Source organism: Geospiza fortis, unplaced genomic scaffold (assembly GCF_000277835.1).
Source record: "Geospiza fortis unplaced genomic scaffold, GeoFor_1.0 scaffold66, whole genome shotgun sequence".
NCBI classification, from domain to species: domain Eukaryota; kingdom Metazoa; phylum Chordata; class Aves; order Passeriformes; family Thraupidae; genus Geospiza; species Geospiza fortis.
This window is the reverse complement of record NW_005054312.1, coordinates 8,977,882-8,988,506: the sequence shown is the minus strand read 5'-3', so window position 1 is coordinate 8,988,506 and position 10,625 is coordinate 8,977,882.

The following is a 10,625-nucleotide window of genomic DNA, read 5'->3' as shown; positions in this document are numbered from 1 at the left end:
ATGACTCTCTGGGGAGAGAATCAGAAGGGTAAAAGCTGGAAACTCGTGGGTAGAGATAAAGGCAGTTTAATAGGGAAAGCAAAAGCTGATCACACAAGCAAAGCAAAACAAGGAATTAATTCACTGCTTCCCATGGGCAGGCAGGTGTTTGGACATCTCCAGGAGAGCAGGGCCTCATCAGGTGTAACAGTTTCTTGGGAAGACAAATGGCATCACTCCAAATGTTTCCCCCTTTTTCCCCCTCACTTTACATACTGATATAATTTGGTCTGGAACATCCCTTTGGCCAGCTGGGGTCACCTGTCCTGCCTGTGTCTCCTCCCACCCTCCCATGCACCCCCAACCTCCTCCCCACCATGGCAGTACCAAAAGCAGAAAAGGCGTTGGCTCTGTGTGAGCCCTGCTCAGCAATAACAAAAACATCTCTGTATTACCGACCCTGTGTTCAGCACAAATCCAAACCACAGCCCCATACCAGCCACTGTGAAGAGAATTAGCTCTAGCCCAGCCAAAGCCAGCACACCTAGCATTGGGAAAGCAAGCAGGCACAATGAGAAGTGTGACAGAAGACCCTCTGTCACCCAAGCCACAGCCTCCCTACACACATCACAAACATCCCGGAATAACGAAGCAGTGCCTGCAACACACGGTGGGAGCTGAGGTCATGGAAGTACAGAGGAGCTGCTTAGGGAGCTCAGCCTCCTGCTCCAACCTGGAGCATCAGCACCAAGCTGTGTGTGCTTGGAAAGCTTTACGTTTCTTGAAATGACAATTTTAAACAAAAAAAACCTCTTGATCATAATTCTGAGTCCATCTGCAGGAAGGAAGTGAAATGCTTTTGTGCTGATCTGTAATGAGCCTCAGGTTTTATATCTCAAAAGGAATTTTGCTCTGAAAAACCACTTCTAGTGAGGGTCTCGCCCCAGGGTGATTTACTGAGAGATGTGTGCTGGGCTTTTGTTCTTCCCATGACTTTTCCCTAAATGCAGTCTGGAATTAGATACTGAAGTCTGACTTCTTGTATATGTTTCTTGTCTATATGAAGAAATACGAAAACTCTCAAAATCCTGATTAAAACCATTACACAAACCCCCATAGCAGTGTATTTCCATCAAGATGTCTAACTAGCCCTGTGGCTACAAAGCTACATTTCACTGATAATAATCTGTGAGAATCCAGAACAGGAGCTACCGCTTTCCCTGCAAATGGCCCTACAAGAAAAATCAATCCTTGCCCTGACAAAAAAAGGAGCAAACAAAACCAGAATCAAACAGCCTATTTTCCTCTAGAATCAGTGTAATTCCAAGTAGTTTCTAACTTCAGTATGGATCCTGGAAAGAAAACAGCATCTCTACTTTGACCCCTCTCAGAGCAGACCCATGTACATCCACTTGAGCTCAATTAGCCAGCGAGATTTTCTTATTATTGAAACTTCTCAATTGAGACATCTCCAAGACAATGTTGCTTTCACCTGACTCTGACTGCCCAGAATATGAACATAGATTTGCTTTCCCCTTCAGTGCATTTGCACCACGATTTGCATTGTGGCTTTGCTCTCAGCCCCAATTTTTATTCAGTTTCTCCAGCCAGTGAGAAAGCATTTTTAATTGCTCAGTGGGGACAGCACAATAAAGATGTCTGAAAACCCAGGAGAGGGAGCATGTGGCCAAGCCTTTGGCTCTGCCATGCTGGATAGTTTGATGTGTCGCCCACTGAAGTCTGTGGGAGTCTTTTCATTAACTTCAGTGTGACTTAAAATGACCTGGTAACCTGTGGTGCCCTACACCACTCAGGTGTCCAGGATTAATTCATTTTGTTAAATTCTGCTAAGAAAAGCTGTTTGAGGTGCCCAAGCATTAGGCACTCTAAGAACTTTCAGATCTTGCTGCAGACTTCAACCATGTGCACCTCTAGCACATAAGGCCACAGAGGAAAATAAAAGGTAAGAAGTTACCTTTGGCTGCAGTGACTCCTGCCACTCAGGGGCAGCTGCAAGGCTTTTCTTTGGGCTGGTGCTTGGAAGCAGCACAATATTCACATGGGAGTAGGTCTTTTTTAAACCCTCATTGCTTTCTCCTTCACACTCCCTTCCAAAAATATATAGGGAATGTGGAGCCAAGTCATGCAGAAAATGTTAGGGCTTGCACCCCTAATCTAATTTCTCCTTCTTCACAAGGACGCATCTTCCAGACTCTGTCAGTCATCCTTTGTGGTGAGCTCCACCTTCTCTTGTGCTGTAGGGCACAGGTAGCAGGGGTGAAGCCACGTGATCCCAAGCACCACACAGGTTTCCCCATAATTACTCTCAGGATACACCTGCTCCTGTGTTTAACACTGAGTCTTGTAACAGCCAAGCCTGAAAATTCATGCAGGAAAGCCCTTCTCTATCCCTCAAATACGATGCAAGTGTTTAATAAAATGGGTTCATTATTCCCTGCTCTTTAGAAGATGAACAACTAAAGATCAAAGAAAGGCACAGAACAGCTGACAAAAAGCTAAAAGCCCACAGACTTTAGGGAGCTCAAGATCCCTCACAGTTAACAAAGCAAGTGGAAAAGCCTGTGGCCAAGCTTTTCTGTGGGCACCAATGATTTTGAAATAACACACTGCCCATCCCACAGGCTGAATTTAGAGCTAGGAGAAATAAATACTGAATGCTGTCTCTTTGAAAATCAGATCTCCTTCTTTTAAAAGCAAGTCTACTTGGAGAACTCCAAGAAATTAAGTAAGTTTAAATAAATCAGTGCCAGGAGTAGGACAGCTGTGCTCAGCACCCACTTTTAGACACTGACCTTTCATGAGCTGCTGCTTTCCACATTTTCTAGTGGTTCACCCCAGCTGTATCTACAAGCTTTGAATTTCTTCAGAGATTACCTAAATGTCACTTTCCTTGCCAACATCTCTCCAGAGACTCATTCCAAGTGCATGAAGCTCATTGGGAATCTTTCCTGAAGTACTTTGGGTCCATCCTGTTCCGCTCTCTCTTTGCATTCTCCAGGCTGGTCCGCAGCAGCAGCAGAGACTCCCTTTGCCCATCTCCGTGTAACATCATTGCTTGTGTCGTTCAAAGACAGAAAAAGGCTTCAGCTCATGGTGTGTGTTCAGGGACAGGCCTTGACAAGAACATACAGCCTAGTTAATGTGAGCCTTGGGCAACCAGTGCAATGCCTCAGTTTCCCTTTCAGAACTTCTGAACCATCCCACTTTTCAGAAACCATCAGAGATGAGCAACAAGGAGTAGCCTAACCTCACCCAACCCCTGGTGTCTTCTTGCATCCTTATCAGCAACCCCTATCATATATCCTCAAATCCTAATGGAATATTTTTAATTAGGTTTTTAAAAATCACTTTTTGACACTAAGCAGAGCCCACTGCTGATGGAAAGCTGCTGCCCTGAGCTTTTGCAGCAATTTAGAGATCAGCAGCATCACTGTACCCAGCAATCCAGAAGGTTTATAAGAACACAGCTAAAGCCCAATTATCCCCAGCTGTTTACTGAAAGCTGCCTTAAAGCGCCTCCCTCCTTCTTTTTTTCCTTTCTAATGAAGTCTTCCTTCCAGCAGTGTATGTGAAAGTATGCTCCTTCCCAGGCAGTGATAGGAGGGAGAAGGGAGAAACATCCACTTTATGGAACAAGGGAGTAAAGGGTAATCAGAGCAGTGGCACCTACTCGGGGCTAAAGGCTGCCCTGATGAAATGGGATGTGCTCCTCCCTGCACTGAGCAGCCCCTGCCCACCAGCTGATGGGCTCTGCCCAGCTCCTACCCAATACCATAACAGGTACAGCCAAGCCCACGAGCCTCTTATTTCCAAAGACAGTGGGAATTCAGAACTCTTACAGTTGAGTTTATAAATGTATAGGCAGCAATGCAATAGCTAACGCTTGGGCTGGAGGTATAACAAGAGGTTTTGCTGAAATTCCCCTGGAAAATTTAAAAACAAAAATCAGATGTGTGCTGCTCTAGGCTGTAGGCCTTTCCTTATAATGAGATGTGCAGCTGAAGCAATTACTAACTTTAGTTTTTTTAAAAAGCAATAGCAGTTTGACTAGGAGGTCTTCCTTCAGGAATGAGCTAGTAAATGAAAGCATTAAGTTAATAAGGGCTTGAGTGCTTCAGATCATTACAGAGATGGCCTACAGCTCCACACTTCACCAACTTGATTTTTTTTTAATATTATTGTCAAAACAGCTTAAAGAAAAGCCCCTTTGGATCCACTCAGCATTAAATGCAGCCTAGACAAATGGCTGCTTTCCTCCATTAAGCAACATTTTTAAAAGCAAAATACTAATAATTAAATTCCACTGATGAAAAATCGCTTCTAATAAATAAAGAGAGACACATGCCATTGGCTGTGGCAGCTTTCATGTCAGAGACCTGAGCTGCTACTGAACCAAATGGATGTGGTGCTGCAGGAGCTGGGAGCAGCACCATGGAGAAACTCCCATTTCAGCTACAGCCAGAGACATCTTGGGAGATGGTTCCTGGTGTTTGAGCAACAGCCAGGGCAGCTGGTGATTCCTGCCAGCCTGGCATCCCCCAGTTAAACCCCTTTTATCCTGCCTTCATCTCAAACCACCAATGGGCAAACTTGCTCTGGGACAGGTCCAGGACTGGGATCTGTGTTGTCCAGAACAAAGCTGGAGCCTCCACCCAGGACCAAGGTGGTCATGCACTGCCTGACTGAAGGTCCTTCATGGTGGCTGGGGCCAAACTGGCCCAGACTCACCACAACAGTGGTGTTTACCCCACCCGCATTGTCCCCAGCCTGGGCAGCATGCCTAGGAGGCCAAAAAACTCCTACTGCTTCCACATCTCAACCAGGGCACATCTCCACAAAAGAAGGAAATTCTCCAGGGGATACCTGGACAGCAGAGTTCTTCCTTCTATTGGAGACTTCTTATAAATTATCATCCTTTTTCCCTCCCATACCACCTCCTGCAGGCACATTCCTAACTCAAACCATCTGAAACTTATTCTAAACTCTAAATGTGATCATCTAAACATAACCAGAGAGAACTTCAGGTTTTCACTCCCTTCTGTACATCCAGGAGGTTCACAGAATCAATTAGGTTGGAAGATCTGTGAGGAGGATGAAGTCCAACCTGTGACTGAACACCCCATGTCAACAGGATCATGGCACTGAGTGCAACATCCAGTCTTTCCTTAAACACCTCCAGGAACAGTGACTCCGCCACCTTCCTGGGCAGCCCAACCCAGTGCCTAATCACCTTCTGTGAAGAAATCCCTCCCTTTGTCCAACCTGAATCTCTCCTGGCACAGCTTTAGACTGTGTCCTCTTGTCCTGTTGCTGGTTGCCTGGGAGAAGACACCAACCCCCACCTGGCTACCACCTCCTTCCAGACACTCCTGGAGAGTGTTAAGATCATCCCTGAGGCTTCTTTTATCCAGGCAAAACAGCCCCAGCTCCCTCAGTCAGGTTCCAGAAGCAGGGAAATCATATTGCATATGAGGTTATTGCAATATCACAAACTTAAGCTGGTTATTTCTTTCTTCTTTATTTTAAAAGCTACAATATTCAGGTAGCTCAAGAAAAAAACAACCTTTGGATTTTGTTTGCTTATAAATCCATCACAACAGCTTGGGGGAAAACAGTAAGTAAGATATTGGAAGAAGAGCACAAGAGGCCAAAAGAAGAGCATCTGCCTCTGGATGTGCTGTTTGCAACCAAAGTCGGGTAGCAGGCTGTGATATTAGTGTGTGGTATTGATTTGTTCTTAATCCAGAGAAATGCCCCTGTAATGAACTCTGCTGTGCCCTTAATGATTTCATATTGAAGGATGTTAGGTGCCTTGCTCATAACAGAGTAACAGCAATTCCAAAAATAGCAATCCTCATAATAAAATGTTATTGAGAATCCTGAATTTCAATATAAAAGGGACTCTGCTGTACTCAAGGGCTTACAAGATACAAATGCATACTTTAAAAAGTTGTATTAAAGTCATGTTGGTACCTGAGTTACTAAGACACCGTGAGATGCTACTCCAGGGAGCAGCTGAGCCCCAGGTCCCCAGGAAACTTTTAGGGAGATGTAATACAGGCTGGATTTAATCCCACCAGATGACTGGGGCTGCATGTCTAGAAAGAGCTGAGATGCTTTTGGGAGCTGCCTGCGAGGGCAGGAGAGTGTGGCTGTGGTGCTCCTCAGCAGCCATCAGGGACAGCTCAGGAATGGGGTGCTGGGCCAGCTGCCACATGCCTGGTCCTGCCTCTGCTGCTCATCCCCAGCCTCTGGCACATGCCAGAGGGTCACCACCAAGCTGCCCCTGCAACTGGTGCAAGGAGGTTTGAGGGAGCAGGCAGCCACCACCAGCTTCCCAGTGGGAAGAAGCATTCCCACCAAGATCTGGGCCACCACAAAGAACTCAAGAGCTGGGAGCACCAGGTCTAGGGCTGACCTCACTCACAGGTGATTCCCCAGCCTCAGCTTTGTCAGTGCTGCAAACAGGAGCCCCAAATTAAGCCCACCAGGCTTCCTGGCCTCTATCAGCACAGAGCTCGTCCTGCAGGCTGCTCCAGGGGGGAGGATGGTGGCTCCCCATCTGCCACCACATGGTTGGTGCCAGAGCCCCTCTCCTGGACTAGAGGAGCAGAAGGGAAGACCCAGCCCTGCAAAGAGATGCTGGGGAGTAGCTTCAAGCCTTCAAATAACCCTCAGGCACCAACTGACTTCATTTAGAGCAACCAGGGCCATCTCCTGCCACCTCTAGCAGGACTGGGGACAGGATTAATTAGGAGGAAATAAGGGGTGAATGTTTGCCCCCTACAAGCCTCAAAAACAAGCTCAGAGGTTGGTTTTAAAGTTATCCAGGATGTAGACTGGGGAAAAAAAAGCCATTAGATCAATTATGCCTTATTAAAACCATAATTGCTTTAATTACAGCCCATTGCTCCTGACCCCTGCCCAGAAGGTGATGTCAGCCAGGCTACCCCTACCTGCAGGGTCTGTGTGTGGAGCAGGTGGGAGCACCTGAGGGGGCTGTGGCTTGCTGCCTCCTCCAACCTGTTCCTGGGGAAAAGTGGTATTAAAAACTGGAGCAGAATGGTGAACTTGTTCCCCTGAACTGGCTCAAAACAGGTGAAACGGGAACTGGCTCCCTCTCCCCAAACCCCAAACTCCCTCTCTGCTCCAGCCTAGTTCCTGCTGCCAGTTAACCCACAGGCTGGCAGCACCTGGTCCTCCCCAGGGAGATGAGCAGCATCCTTGGACCCTGTCTCTGAGAAAGACTCTGAATCCTAAAGCAGTGAAAAAAGAGCAGCAGTGCATGGAGAGCAGAAGCTATTTGCATCTACATTCCAGACACCTCTGCCTGCAAGAACAGAATCAAGTTTACTCTGAACTCCAGGCTAAGTGAAACCAGAAAAAAAATGAGTGATTCTAAACCAGAATGGTTTTAGAAGAGGAGTGCCACCAGAGTTCAGCAGTTTTGTGGGGTCATAACTCCTTAGGAGCTGTATTTTTATTGTTACTTACATTACAGGCAGAGCTGAAGAGATGCAGTTGCAACTGGGGCTCTGTGGAGCTTGGCACAGCTTGAACAGACACTAAAAGGAAGTTTTCAATCTAAGATGACAAGGAAAAGGAAAAAACTGCTAGGAATTCATTTGTCCATCGTGCTGAGCAGGCTGTGGTGGGGGGCTTGAAGGTAAGAAGGAGCTCAGCTCTCACTCAGGAGGTGCAGGATGGACTTTTACTGCACTGCTGTCTGTTCCGCCATTCCCACCCAGTACCAGCACCAGTACCAGCAAAATCTGAGCTGCTCATCTCACCAAAGGGGTCATGAGCTCTGCCAAAACCCCTGGTACAAGAGGTGTCCTCAAGCATGCAGGCAGACAGGGGACACAACTCCTGTATTCCAGTCAGAGCCGTAACCACATCCCCACCAACGCACTGCTCTGCTGGTGAAATGCTGCCTCTCCTCACCCACGTCTGTTTAAATTCAGTTCACTCCCTGAAGGCAGAGTTGGTTTTTTGGTGTAAAGGGGGCCAAGAGCCCACATTTGTTGTAACTATGATTTTAATAGCCTGATCCTGTCACATTACCTGTGGTAAGTGAACTGGAAAATATACGTGAAAAATGTATTTAATACATATGCAACCTTCTTCACTGTTTCATGATGCAGGGCTCTGCTCCCTGTTTTGGGGTTCAGGATTTTTCAATCTGGAACTGTAGACAAACCTCAAATGTTTCTTTTGAGTAATCCTGCCACAACTGCCAGCTAGAGCCTAAACAACTGAATCATTCATGAGCCCCTCCACAGAGCACGAGGCATTCAGCAGAGGAAAGAGCACATCAGCCTTTAACTGGCTGCTATTAAAAACCTGGGAAAGGGCGGTGGGAGAGGGAAGAAGGAGGAAAAGGAAATAAATTATAATGTTGATCATGTTTGTGGAACAATGATGGAAGATGGATGGAAAACACAGGGACAAAATGTGAATTAGCCTGGGATATCTTCGACAGTTGGGAACATTCAAATGGGACAAGATTTAATTTAGGTGAATATAAAATAGGTCCTGATGGTGCTCAGTATATAACAGAGGAATAACGTGCAAGAGAAGAACCACAGGAGCTGGGTGTGGAGGAACATGCCTGCAGATATCATTTTGTAGGGAGATTAGCTGTTATTTCAGTCTGGAGGGAACTGAGCTGACATCCTTCAGGAGTGAAGACAGCAGCTGAAGTCCAAAACCCGAGCCTGGTGCCTCACGTTTCAGGTCATCATTGCTTAATTTTGCATCACAAAATGGGCAGCAAAGAATTAAAGCATGTAAAACAACGTGGGAAAGCAACTAGCCAGTAAAGACTGCCTGGGAGGGTAAAAAGGGTGTTAAACAGGAAGGAACTCGGGAGGAGGGAGAGGGGAACAATGAGTCTGGAAGGATCAAGCACATTTTTCGGGTGTCAGACTTCTGGGATAAAGGGGCTCCAGCCTTTCTGAGCAAATAAGAAATACAAACCCCACCTGTAAGGGTTTCTGTGGGCAGTGGAAATCCTCCAGCATGGCAGAAGATCTACAGGTGTACATACACACACACACAAGGGCAGAGCTATAAAGCATCACCCCCCACACCTCTGCACCCCAGTGTCAGTGCCTGCTTTGGTTGCCTCTGACCCCAGGGGTGCAAGGGGCTCAGTGTGACCCTCGTGGTCCCCCCATGGCTGCCAGGAACACATGTGACAGCTGTTAAAGCGACATTGGGGACTGCAGGGGGCAGGGTTGGCTGCTGCTGTCCCAATGTTGGGAGAGAGCAGCCAGTGGCAGGATCAGGCCCTGCCAGGGCACGGGGCTGTCCCTACACTCTGTGTGGGTAAAACTGCTCTGCTCTTGTCAGCCACACAGTTCACTACACAGAAACATGAAGCCTGGAAATGCCTTACTCTCAGCAGCTCATTTTTGCAGAGAGGAGCTGTAATCAGAAGAGGGAAAGCTGCTGATCCTGATGGCCTCAGCCCATGCAGCTTCCTTTCTGTTAATGCTGGCACGCAGGAGGAGCAGCCTCCTTTGCAGAGCATTAAGAGGACTTCAGAACCCCAGAGTGGTGCACTTGGAATGACTCACTGAATGCATTTGGGGGGGCATCAGCATCCTTGCTGCTCATGTGATTACAGCTCGTTTGAGAGCATTACACTCCCTCCCCGCAAGGAATTTGTCATCTTTGAAGGCACCACATGAATCTGCTCCCTTTTGCCTCCGTGGCCAGCTGGGAAAGGAGAGAGCATTCCCCTCTGCCATTTCCCAAGCAGACTGTATTTGTCCTGTCTCACCAGGGAGGACAGTATCACTGCCTGAGCCTCTGAGCCACTGCTGCAGCCGTGCTCAGTCCCAGCCCATCAGGAAAACAAGGACATTACAATCACCACTGAAGGGAGGCTTCATAAATGGCAAAAGAAAGGGGCACCAAGGCCTCCCTAGGGGGAAAATTCCCCCAGTTAAATGGCAGAAGAAAGGGCATGTCTGTGAACTGGTTGAGGGTTAAAAGCAGCCTTGCAGGGGAGGATAAAATGCTCATCTTGTTTGAAACGGCAGGAACAGAGAGCATGCCCAAAGCTGGACCCTTGCAGAAACTGCTTACCACTACAGCTGTTTTTCCCTTTGTTCCTGAGCAAATTGTGCTGACCACCTGGCCACCCCAGGAGCTGAGCTAACTGCTGCAAAGGACAATTAGTACAGCTGAAATCTCCAGGTCCAAAGCAAGACAAGCCTGTGCTCCTGTCTCCAGAGAGGGGGAAGCACCCAAGAGACCTGAGGCTGTGGGGATGCTGCAGGATGGCAGCTGCACCTTGATCCCAAACACTGCAGAAGCCCTTTCAAAGAGAAAGATAAATCGCTTTAAAGCAATAGCTTCATGCTTAGAAACACTGCTCCAGACGTCCCAGACACCACCCCAGGACAGTACTGCAGAAAGGGTGCTGATTTTCCTCTGGAGATGGGAAAGGGTGGCTGTGGCCACACTGCACTCCTAAGGACACAGAGGGAACCAGGACAGCCCTTCCTTCTCGGTTTGTGCTCCACCTTCAACTCACTTCTCCTGGAAACGGGGCTTTGGAGGTCTCATAAATGTACACAGTCACATTCTTGTCTTACCCAGTGCATCCCAGGAAT